The sequence below is a fragment of the Stegodyphus dumicola genome, chromosome X2, assembly GCF_044657685.1.
Source record: "Stegodyphus dumicola isolate Sdum_Otavi_A_Nest chromosome X2, ASM4465768v1".
NCBI classification, from domain to species: Eukaryota; Metazoa; Arthropoda; class Arachnida; order Araneae; family Eresidae; genus Stegodyphus; species Stegodyphus dumicola.
This window is the reverse complement of record NC_140781.1, coordinates 53,869,165-53,882,490: the sequence shown is the minus strand read 5'-3', so window position 1 is coordinate 53,882,490 and position 13,326 is coordinate 53,869,165.

Below are 13,326 nucleotides of genomic sequence, written 5' to 3'. Positions count from 1 at the left end.
TGCCTAATTTCTATTGGTGCCATCTTCCTACCAGCGCTGAAATTATTTACTTTTCTCGAAGATCATTATCCCTTTTATTCTGTGTATTCGTAATAACTGTCTAATTTTTTTTTTCTTTCATTATTCATGTTGTACCCATACATTAAAAACCCCTTTCGCGTAGTGTACCTCTGTCGTATTAGGGAAATCATTTGCTTTTCTATCGACTGCAGTCATGATTTTAGTAACAATGTAGCACATTACTGGAATTTAAAACAAAGAAGCTACTTTTTGAAGTTTTATATATTTAGAAACAATATTAGCTATTTCTCTTTGTGTATAATTATTCTTTAATGTCAAAGTAGTTAAAATCTAATGATTTCTTTTTTTCCCCCTTGGCCTCTTCTAGTGTAATTTGTCATCACTTTTGTGCATTCTTGGATTGCAGAACATGATATCGTGAAAGAAAAAGAACGCAGAAATAGTCCAGAGCAAAGAGACATCTGTGGCTGGTAATTCTTGTTTTATGTTAACTTTATTTCCACTAGAAATGCTTGAATGTTATAATTTGTATGTCCTTTTTCACAAGTAGCTTTATATTGGAGTTTTACTAGTTATTTTACGTGAACGCTTCATATTACGTTTTAATGTTTAGGGTAGCATTTATGCATTAATTTCTTAGGTTTTGAATTCCGTATTGAAGTGTCTGAATTGGTGTTTTCTGTTTATTGTATAGTAATATTCGAAGTTAGGTCGAACTGTTAATCACACTATAATTATCAGAAGTCTGAGATTTGTTAGAGTTCTGTTGCTTCGTAGTGGTTTCAAAATTACTGTTGTAGTGTAATTTTTTCCCGAGTGGCCTCCTTTTGCATTATGAGGAGGAGGCTAAACATTTTCCTCTCTGTGTGGCCTAATATTTTCCCTGTCCAACAGGGTCTCCTCTTCCCAACAGGTCAGTGTAATTGCACTGCCTGTGTATAAACCAGTTTTGTTTCAGATTTTTTCCGAATTTAGCGTCTCTCTATCAAGTGCTGTTTCTCTTGAAACCATTGAAAGTTAAATGTTCAACAAAAAAGAAATGTAAATAAAAATTTAATGAGTACTCGTATAGATAGTTAGTGGAGCCAAATTGTCTTCTGTTAAGGATGCTCCAAATGTGCTTTTTCTTAGTTGTTTTAAGCATATACTTTATTATATTTTTCCCTTAATCTGAACTATTTTGGCATATTGTGAAGTTTTATGAACCAATTTGCGAAGATCTGTTTAAAAGTGATTCCACAAATAAAAATTCATTTTGAAATCAAATCAGAGATGTTTTATTATTATCGAAGTAAAATTCTGCAGATTGACTTTCAACTTTGTTTTGCAAAGCACTCTGAAAGTTTCTTTCGGACTTCTTTCCGTTCCCTTGGCAAATGCATGACAGAATTATTTTTTGAAAAAGCTGATGTCCTTCGCTTATAAGAATGACTGATGCAACTGTATGCGTGTCGCTGTAAATAGCACGTTTCCCAGTAGCTGTTTTAAAGTGTCCTGTTTTTTTCTTTAATTGGGTCATTCTCCGCTAGAAGATCAGACGTTGCTTTTGTGTTATTTAACAATTCCTTCATCTTATCTTCAGTTAAAAGCTCTTCTTCGTAATGAGCACTTTTGTTATCAAGGGGTTTTATAAGATCCCAATTCTTCTTTTGTAATTTTCTGATTCATTGTTTAACTTCTCTGTCTTCCATGTGTGAAAATTCTACGGCATCGTTTGCTTTTGAGATTTGTAAGATTTTTTGGACTTCATTTTCAGTCGATGGAAATTGTTTAAAGTAGCAGATAAATTCTTTCTGGTGTTGATGATTGAATGCTGCAGCACGTATGAATGAAATTCTAGCAGTGGACAAATTAAATGGGATCCTTTAAGGTACTGCTATACGCGAAATCACGCTTTACAAGTCTGGACTCGGCAAGTACCTGCTGTATTAAAAATGATAGACTAGGAAACATGACTTGAAGAATCGTATGAGTTATGTGGAATGCAGATTGGGAGTTTAGTCGTGATAGGTAAACAGTCTATACAGATGACCGGAAATAATAAAAATTTAGATGGGAATTACTATTAAGTATTTTACTCCTGGACCATGGATTAGTCATTAACAGTACTTGTGTAAAAACAGATTAAAGTATATGAATTCCCTGTTTAAGAAAGGAATTTCTTTATGACAGTATGAAGTGTGTATCATAGCTGGAATAGCGAGGTGTTGTGTCTTCAGGGAAACAAAATTTGTTATTCTGTAATTGTTACTGAAAATGTGTGTTTAAATTTTGTTACCTAGATAACCTATTTTTAACTCTTTCTATATGAAAATGAAACCAAATACAGACAAAGAAATAAAATTGCATTCCTTCCCTTGGTGCAGTTATTCGCATTTTTAACATAATGGGAGGCAATTTTAAGTTTATAAAATTCTGGCTAGCTGCAATTATATATTGCACTTTTAATATTTCAGTTGTAAGTGCATTGCACAAAGTATAAAAATGTGTGGTATAATATGTTAAAGAAAATGTATACTCTTTGTATTATTTACAAAAAGATCAGCTAGATGAAAATTAAATGCAGGGAAATGATATTTTAATGTGAAATTTAACACTGCATTTCTTCTGAGAGTTTTCTTTCTCCTTCTGGTACGTGCGATGTTATGGCTAAATCCATGCAGTCGTTCGGATGTTTGTTTGTTATTCTGTATCTGAACATTGATTTTAAGAAGTTCGTTGTTGAAAACCCTCTTTCACATTTTTAAGTAGATCGAAAGCAGGAATTTATCTTTTTAAAAGTTTAACAGTTCATGATTTTTCTGATCTAGGACTATTCAAATGGCTTTTTGTGATATTCCTTATCTTAATAAGACTGAAAATCAGTTATTTCCATTTCTAGATCAGTAGAATTGTTAACCTATTTGCAATCTTTTACCATTTTTCTTAAATACTAGTATTATGTAATGGGTTTGAAGTGAATGAAGTAGTTGGCCTAAATTTAAATACACTCAAAACATCTAATTTAGAAACTAATTTAAGCTGGATGAGATTTTCCAAATGTTTCTTTTAGTTTTCTTACATTTCACGCTTTAATTCTCCAGATTTTCAAAGTGGCAAAACGTACATTGCATTATGGTAAAAACATATATTCCTTATATTTGTGTAATATTTTTACAAAATTAATTTTGATTTAAAATGAATTTAAAATACCCTTGAATTCAAAGACTTAGTTTAGTTCTCTCCCCTCCTCAGGTTTAAAGATTTTAGTTGTTATGTCTGTAAGAATGACTAAATCATAAAACCAATTATGGTCAATAATTTCTTCATAAGTTTCGTTTCTGGATTTTTAAAATTCTTCTGTGAAAGTTTTGTAACCGAAGCTGGGATGGAACCCAGGCAGCCAGACAGAATGTACCTTCCCTGAGTGAAAATATCTATCATTTCACTGAAAGTGACATTATAATATTTCAGAATAAACCCTCGTAAGACTAATAAATGTATGTAGGTTTTTTTTTAATGTTTTTAATAATGCGTGTTTGGTTCTTACAATATTTTGAGCTATTATATTACTAATTCTGTATGTGAGTTAAGACCTTTTAATATAGAACACCTGCTTCAAGGCTAAAAGTAAAGTATTTGAATTGTGTTTCACCTTTCGTGTGTTTTCAGACGTACGTTCTACTCTACAGTTTACGGAATTTCTTGGGATTTGGACATCTCACAAATCTGACAAAATTTCATTCCTATGTTTAGGTTTTATAGTAAAATAAGTTGAGCATCCTTACATTAGTATATGACTGATTCCTTCGAAAGAAAAAAAGAGTATCTTAGTTTTGTTGAATTTTTGGTCAAAATTTTAGTATATAGGTAATTGCAATAGCTCTTTCACGAAATTTTATTTAAATTTTTTGCAACATTTCAAAATGCTGTATCATTCAATGGCATTTTATGTGTTTTGGCTTGCTGTATTAAAGCTGGGCTCGAACCCGGGCAGCTAGACAAAATGTTCTTTCCCTGAGTGAAATATTGCTATCATTTCATTAAAGTGACGTGGTAATATTTCAAGATAATTTCTCGTACTTTGGACTAAGCCGTCCTCTCTCATGGATGAGTGTACCTAAGTAAAGAACTTAAAATTAGAAATGGTTCTTACGTTAAAATTCTGAATAAAATATTTCTTTTATGGTTTATGACTTTTGTTTCCAAGGTGTTTTCCGAAATCTGTTTTTAGAATGGCGTTTTTGATCCGTTTCTAAAAAAAATCTATAAAAGTATATATGTATAGCTTTTTAATGTCAATATATTGCGAGTTTGATTCTCACTCTTTTTTGATCTGTTATGTCAGTAATTCTGTGTGTGAATTAAGATAGTTTAATATATAACACCTGCTTCAAAGCTAACAGCAAAGTTTATTTTTTTATTTGTCATTTAAAATTACGTGCCTAATTTCTATTGGTGCCATCTTCCTACCAGCGCTGAAATTATTTACTTTTCTCGAAGATCATTATCCCTTTTATTCTGTGTATTCGTAATAACTGTCTAATTTTTTTTTTCTTTCATTATTCATGTTGTACCCATACATTAAAAACCCCTTTCGCGTAGTGTACCTCTGTCGTATTAGGGAAATCATTTGCTTTTCTATCGACTGCAGTCATGATTTTAGTAACAATGTAGCACATTACTGGAATTTAAAACAAAGAAGCTACTTTTTGAAGTTTTATATATTTAGAAACAATATTAGCTATTTCTCTTTGTGTATAATTATTCTTTAATGTCAAAGTAGTTAAAATCTAATGATTTCTTTTTTTCCCCCTTGGCCTCTTCTAGTGTAATTTGTCATCACTTTTGTGCATTCTTGGATTGCAGAACATGATATCGTGAAAGAAAAAGAACGCAGAAATAGTCCAGAGCAAAGAGACATCTGTGGCTGGTAATTCTTGTTTTATGTTAACTTTATTTCCACTAGAAATGCTTGAATGTTATAATTTGTATGTCCTTTTTCACAAGTAGCTTTATATTGGAGTTTTACTAGTTATTTTACGTGAACGCTTCATATTACGTTTTAATGTTTAGGGTAGCATTTATGCATTAATTTCTTAGGTTTTGAATTCCGTATTGAAGTGTCTGAATTGGTGTTTTCTGTTTATTGTATAGTAATATTCGAAGTTAGGTCGAACTGTTAATCACACTATAATTATCAGAAGTCTGAGATTTGTTAGAGTTCTGTTGCTTCGTAGTGGTTTCAAAATTACTGTTGTAGTGTAATTTTTTCCCGAGTGGCCTCCTTTTGCATTATGAGGAGGAGGCTAAACATTTTCCTCTCTGTGTGGCCTAATATTTTCCCTGTCCAACAGGGTCTCCTCTTCCCAACAGGTCAGTGTAATTGCACTGCCTGTGTATAAACCAGTTTTGTTTCAGATTTTTTCCGAATTTAGCGTCTCTCTATCAAGTGCTGTTTCTCTTGAAACCATTGAAAGTTAAATGTTCAACAAAAAAGAAATGTAAATAAAAATTTAATGAGTACTCGTATAGATAGTTAGTGGAGCCAAATTGTCTTCTGTTAAGGATGCTCCAAATGTGATTTTTCTTAGTTGTTTTAAGCATATACTTTATTATATTTTTCCCTTAATCTGAACTATTTTGGCATATTGTGAAGTTTTATGAACCAATTTGCGAAGATCTGTTTAAAAGTGATTCCACAAATAAAAATTCATTTTGAAATCAAATCAGAGATGTTTTATTATTATCGAAGTAAAATTCTGCAGATTGACTTTCAACTTTGTTTTGCAAAGCACTCTGAAAGTTTCTTTCGGACTTCTTTCCGTTCCCTTGGCAAATGCATGACAGAATTATTTTTTGAAAAAGCTGATGTCCTTCGCTTATAAGAATGACTGATGCAACTGTATGCGTGTCGCTGTAAATAGCACGTTTCCCAGTAGCTGTTTTAAAGTGTCCTGTTTTTTTCTTTAATTGGGTCATTCTCCGCTAGAAGATCAGACGTTGCTTTTGTGTTATTTAACAATTCCTTCATCTTATCTTCAGTTAAAAGCTCTTCTTCGTAATGAGCACTTTTGTTATCAAGGGGTTTTATAAGATCCCAATTCTTCTTTTGTAATTTTCTGATTCATTGTTTAACTTCTCTGTCTTCCATGTGTGAAAATTCTACGGCATCGTTTGCTTTTGAGATTTGTAAGATTTTTTGGACTTCATTTTCAGTCGATGGAAATTGTTTAAAGTAGCAGATAAATTCTTTCTGGTGTTGATGATTGAATGCTGCAGCACGTATGAATGAAATTCTAGCAGTGGACAAATTAAATGGGATCCTTTAAGGTACTGCTATACGCGAAATCACGCTTTACAAGTCTGGACTCGGCAAGTACCTGCTGTATTAAAAATGATAGACTAGGAAACATGACTTGAAGAATCGTATGAGTTATGTGGAATGCAGATTGGGAGTTTAGTCGTGATAGGTAAACAGTCTATACAGATGACCGGAAATAATAAAAATTTAGATGGGAATTACTATTAAGTATTTTACTCCTGGACCATGGATTAGTCATTAACAGTACTTGTGTAAAAACAGATTAAAGTATATGAATTCCCTGTTTAAGAAAGGAATTTCTTTATGACAGTATGAAGTGTGTATCATAGCTGGAATAGCGAGGTGTTGTGTCTTCAGGGAAACAAAATTTGTTATTCTGTAATTGTTACTGAAAATGTGTGTTTAAATTTTGTTACCTAGATAACCTATTTTTAACTCTTTCTATATGAAAATGAAACCAAATACAGACAAAGAAATAAAATTGCATTCCTTCCCTTGGTGCAGTTATTCGCATTTTTAACATAATGGGAGGCAATTTTAAGTTTATAAAATTCTGGCTAGCTGCAATTATATATTGCACTTTTAATATTTCAGTTGTAAGTGCATTGCACAAAGTATAAAAATGTGTGGTATAATATGTTAAAGAAAATGTATACTCTTTGTATTATTTACAAAAAGATCAGCTAGATGAAAATTAAATGCAGGGAAATGATATTTTAATGTGAAATTTAACACTGCATTTCTTCTGAGAGTTTTCTTTCTCCTTCTGGTACGTGCGATGTTATGGCTAAATCCATGCAGTCGTTCGGATGTTTGTTTGTTATTCTGTATCTGAACATTGATTTTAAGAAGTTCGTTGTTGAAAACCCTCTTTCACATTTTTAAGTAGATCGAAAGCAGGAATTTATCTTTTTAAAAGTTTAACAGTTCATGATTTTTCTGATCTAGGACTATTCAAATGGCTTTTTGTGATATTCCTTATCTTAATAAGACTGAAAATCAGTTATTTCCATTTCTAGATCAGTAGAATTGTTAACCTATTTGCAATCTTTTACCATTTTTCTTAAATACTAGTATTATGTAATGGGTTTGAAGTGAATGAAGTAGTTGGCCTAAATTTAAATACACTCAAAACATCTAATTTAGAAACTAATTTAAGCTGGATGAGATTTTCCAAATGTTTCTTTTAGTTTTCTTACATTTCACGCTTTAATTCTCCAGATTTTCAAAGTGGCAAAACGTACATTGCATTATGGTAAAAACATATATTCCTTATATTTGTGTAATATTTTTACAAAATTAATTTTGATTTAAAATGAATTTAAAATACCCTTGAATTCAAAGACTTAGTTTAGTTCTCTCCCCTCCTCAGGTTTAAAGATTTTAGTTGTTATGTCTGTAAGAATGACTAAATCATAAAACCAATTATGGTCAATAATTTCTTCATAAGTTTCGTTTCTGGATTTTTAAAATTCTTCTGTGAAAGTTTTGTAACCGAAGCTGGGATGGAACCCAGGCAGCCAGACAGAATGTACCTTCCCTGAGTGAAAATATCTATCATTTCACTGAAAGTGACATTATAATATTTCAGAATAAACCCTCGTAAGACTAATAAATGTATGTAGGTTTTTTTTTAATGTTTTTAATAATGCGTGTTTGGTTCTTACAATATTTTGAGCTATTATATTACTAATTCTGTATGTGAGTTAAGACCTTTTAATATAGAACACCTGCTTCAAGGCTAAAAGTAAAGTATTTGAATTGTGTTTCACCTTTCGTGTGTTTTCAGACGTACGTTCTACTCTACAGTTTACGGAATTTCTTGGGATTTGGACATCTCACAAATCTGACAAAATTTCATTCCTATGTTTAGGTTTTATAGTAAAATAAGTTGAGCATCCTTACATTAGTATATGACTGATTCCTTCGAAAGAAAAAAAGAGTATCTTAGTTTTGTTGAATTTTTGGTCAAAATTTTAGTATATAGGTAATTGCAATAGCTCTTTCACGAAATTTTATTTAAATTTTTTGCAACATTTCAAAATGCTGTATCATTCAATGGCATTTTATGTGTTTTGGCTTGCTGTATTAAAGCTGGGCTCGAACCCGGGCAGCTAGACAAAATGTTCTTTCCCTGAGTGAAATATTGCTATCATTTCATTAAAGTGACGTGGTAATATTTCAAGATAATTTCTCGTACTTTGGACTAAGCCGTCCTCTCTCATGGATGAGTGTACCTAAGTAAAGAACTTAAAATTAGAAATGGTTCTTACGTTAAAATTCTGAATAAAATATTTCTTTTATGGTTTATGACTTTTGTTTCCAAGGTGTTTTCCGAAATCTGTTTTTAGAATGGCGTTTTTGATCCGTTTCTAAAAAAAATCTATAAAAGTATATATGTATAGCTTTTTAATGTCAATATATTGCGAGTTTGATTCTCACTCTTTTTTGATCTGTTATGTCAGTAATTCTGTGTGTGAATTAAGATAGTTTAATATATAACACCTGCTTCAAAGCTAACAGCAAAGTTTATTTTTTTATTTGTCATTTAAAATTACGTGCCTAATTTCTATTGGTGCCATCTTCCTACCAGCGCTGAAATTATTTACTTTTCTCGAAGATCATTATCCCTTTTATTCTGTGTATTCGTAATAACTGTCTAATTTTTTTTTTCTTTCATTATTCATGTTGTACCCATACATTAAAAACCCCTTTCGCGTAGTGTACCTCTGTCGTATTAGGGAAATCATTTTCTTTTCTATCGACTGCAGTCATGATTTTAGTAACAATGTAGCACATTACTGGAATTTAAAACAAAGAAGCTACTTTTTGAAGTTTTATATATTTAGAAACAATATTAGCTCTTTCTCTTTGTGTATAATTATTCTTTAATGTCAAAGTAGTTAAAATCTAATGATTTCTTTTTTTCCCCCTTGGCCTCTTCTAGTGTAATTTGTCATCACTTTTGTGCATTCTTGGATTGCAGAACATGATATCGTGAAAGAAAAAGAACGCAGAAATAGTGCAGAGCAAAGAGACATCTGTGGCTGGTAATTCTTGTTTTATGTTAACTTTATTTCCACTAGAAATGCTTGAATGTTATAATTTGTATGTCCTTTTTCACAAGTAGCTTTATATTGGAGTTTTACTAGTTATTTTACGTGAACGCTTCATATTACGTTTTAATGTTTAGGGTAGCATTTATGCATTAATTTCTTAGGTTTTGAATTCCGTATTGAAGTGTCTGAATTGGTGTTTTCTTTTTATTGTATAGTAATATTCGAAGTTAGGTCGAACTGTTAATCACACTATAATTATCAGAAGTCTGAGATTTGTTAGAGTTCTGTTGCTTCGTAGTGGTTTCAAAATTACTGTTGTAGTGTAATTTTTTCCCGAGTGGCCTCCTTTTGCATTATGAGGAGGAGGCTAAACATTTTCCTCTCTGTGTGGCCTAATATTTTCCCTGTCCAACAGGGTCTCCTCTTCCCAACAGGTCAGTGTAATTGCACTGCCTGTGTATAAACCAGTTTTGTTTCAGATTTTTTCCGAATTTAGCGTCTCTCTATCAAGTGCTGTTTCTCTTGAAACCATTGAAAGTTAAATGTTCAACAAAAAAGAAATGTAAATAAAAATTTAATGAGTACTCGTATAGATAGTTAGTGGAGCCAAATTGTCTTCTGTTAAGGATGCTCCAAATGTGATTTTTCTTAGTTGTTTTAAGCATATACTTTATTATATTTTTCCCTTAATCTGAACTATTTTGGCATATTGTGAAGTTTTATGAACCAATTTGCGAAGATCTGTTTAAAAGTGATTCCACAAATAAAAATTCATTTTGAAATCAAATCAGAGATGTTTTATTATTATCGAAGTAAAATTCTGCAGATTGACTTTCAACTTTGTTTTGCAAAGCACTCTGAAAGTTTCTTTCGGACTTCTTTCCGTTCCCTTGGCAAATGCATGACAGAATTATTTTTTGAAAAAGCTGATGTCCTTCGCTTATAAGAATGACTGATGCAACTGTATGCGTGTCGCTGTAAATAGCACATGTTTCCCAGTAGCTGTTTTAAAGTGTCCTGTTTTTTTCTTTAATTGGGTCATTCTCCGCTAGAAGATCAGACGTTGCTTTTGTGTTATTTAACAATTCCTTCATCTTATCTTCAGTTAAAAGCTCTTCTTCGTAATGAGCACTTTTGTTATCAAGGGGTTTTATAAGATCCCAATTCTTCTTTTGTAATTTTCTGATTCATTGTTTAACTTCTCTGTCTTCCATGTGTGAAAATTCTACGGCATCGTTTGCTTTTGAGATTTGTAAGATTTTTTGGACTTCATTTTCAGTCGATGGAAATTGTTTAAAGTAGCAGATAAATTCTTTCTGGTGTTGATGATTGAATGCTGCAGCACGCATGAATGAAATTCTAGCAGTGGACAAATTAAATGGGATCCTTTAAGGTACTGCTATACGCGAAATCACGCTTTACAAGTCTGGACTCGGCAAGTACCTGCTGTATTAAAAATGATAGACTAGGAAACATGACTTGAAGAATCGTATGAGTTATGTGGAATGCAGATTGGGAGTTTAGTCGTGATAGGTAAACAGTCTATACAGATGACCGGAAATAATAAAAATTTAGATGGGAATTACTATTAAGTATTTTACTCCTGGACCATGGATTAGTCATTAACAGTACTTGTGTAAAAACAGATTAAAGTATATGAATTCCCTGTTTAAGAAAGGAATTTCTTTATGACAGTATGAAGTGTGTATCATAGCTGGAATAGCGAGGTGTTGTGTCTTCAGGGAAACAAAATTTGTTATTCTGTAATTGTTACTGAAAATGTGTGTTTAAATTTTGTTACCTAGATAACCTATTTTTAACTCTTTCTATATGAAAATGAAACCAAATACAGACAAAGAAATAAAATTGCATTCCTTCCCTTGGTGCAGTTATTCGCATTTTTAACATAATGGGAGGCAATTTTAAGTTTATAAAATTCTGGCTAGCTGCAATTATATATTCCACTTTTAATATTTCAGTTGTAAGTGCATTGCACAAAGTATAAAAATGTGTGGTATAATATGTTAAAGAAAATGTATACTCTTTGTATTATTTACAAAAAGATCAGCTAGATGAAAATTAAATGCAGGGAAATGATATTTTAATGTGAAATTTAACACTGCATTTCTTCTGAGAGTTTTCTTTCTCCTTCTGGTACGTGCGATGTTATGGCTAAATCCATGCAGTCGTTCGGATGTTTGTTTGTTATTCTGTATCTGAACATTGATTTTAAGAAGTTCGTTGTTGAAAACCCTCTTTCACATTTTTAAGTAGATCGAAAGCAGGAATTTATCTTTTTAAAAGTTTAACAGTTCATGATTTTTCTGATCTAGGACTATTCAAATGGCTTTTTGTGATATTCCTTATCTTAATAAGACTGAAAATCAGTTATTTCCATTTCTAGATCAGTAGAATTGTTAACCTATTTGCAATCTTTTACCATTTTTCTTAAATACTAGTATTATGTAATGGGTTTGAAGTGAATGAAGTAGTTGGCCTAAATTTAAATACACTCAAAACATCTAATTTAGAAACTAATTTAAGCTGGATGAGATTTTCCAAATGTTTCTTTTAGTTTTCTTACATTTCACGCTTTAATTCTCCAGATTTTCAAAGTGGCAAAACGTACATTGCATTATGGTAAAAACATATATTCCTTATATTTGTGTAATATTTTTACAAAATTAATTTTGATTTAAAATGAATTTAAAATACCCTTGAATTCAAAGACTTAGTTTAGTTCTCTCCCCTCCTCAGGTTTAAAGATTTTAGTTGTTATGTCTGTAAGAATGACTAAATCATAAAACCAATTATGGTCAATAATTTCTTCATAAGTTTCGTTTCTGGATTTTTAAAATTCTTCTGTGAAAGTTTTGTAACCGAAGCTGGGATGGAACCCAGGCAGCCAGACAGAATGTACCTTCCCTGAGTGAAAATATCTATCATTTCACTGAAAGTGACATTATAATATTTCAGAATAAACCCTCGTAAGACTAATAAATGTATGTAGGTTTTTTTTTAATGTTTTTAATAATGCGTGTTTGGTTCTTACAATATTTTGAGCTATTATATTACTAATTCTGTATGTGAGTTAAGACCTTTTAATATAGAACACCTGCTTCAAGGCTAAAAGTAAAGTATTTGAATTGTGTTTCACCTTTCGTGTGTTTTCAGACGTACGTTCTACTCTACAGTTTACGGAATTTCTTGGGATTTGGACATCTCACAAATCTGACAAAATTTCATTCCTATGTTTAGGTTTTATAGTACAATAAGTTGAGCATCCTTACATTAGTATATGACTGATTCCTTCGAAAGAAAAAAAGAGTATCTTAGTTTTGTTGAATTTTTGGTCAAAATTTTAGTATATAGGTAATTGCAATAGCTCTTTCACGAAATTTTATTTAAATTTTTTGCAACATTTCAAAATGCTGTATCATTCAATGGCATTTTATGTGTTTTGGCTTGCTGTATTAAAGCTGGGCTCGAACCCGGGCAGCTAGACAAAATGTTCTTTCCCTGAGTGAAATATTGCTATCATTTCATTAAAGTGACGTGGTAATATTTCAAGATAATTTCTCGTACTTTGGACTAAGCCGTCCTCTCTCATGGATGAGTGTACCTAAGTAAAGAACTTAAAATTAGAAATGGTTCTTACGTTAAAATTCTGAATAAAATATTTCTTTTATGGTTTATGACTTTTGTTTCCAAGGTGTTTTCCGAAATCTGTTTTTAGAATGGCGTTTTTGATCCGTTTCTAAAAAAAATCTATAAAAGTATATATGTATAGCTTTTTAATGTCAATATATTGCGAGTTTGATTCTCACTCTTTTTTGATCTGTTATGTCAGTAATTCTGTGTGTGAATTAAGATAGTTTAATATATAACACCTGCTTCAAAGCTAACAGCAAAGTTTATTTTTTTATTTGTCATTTAAAATTA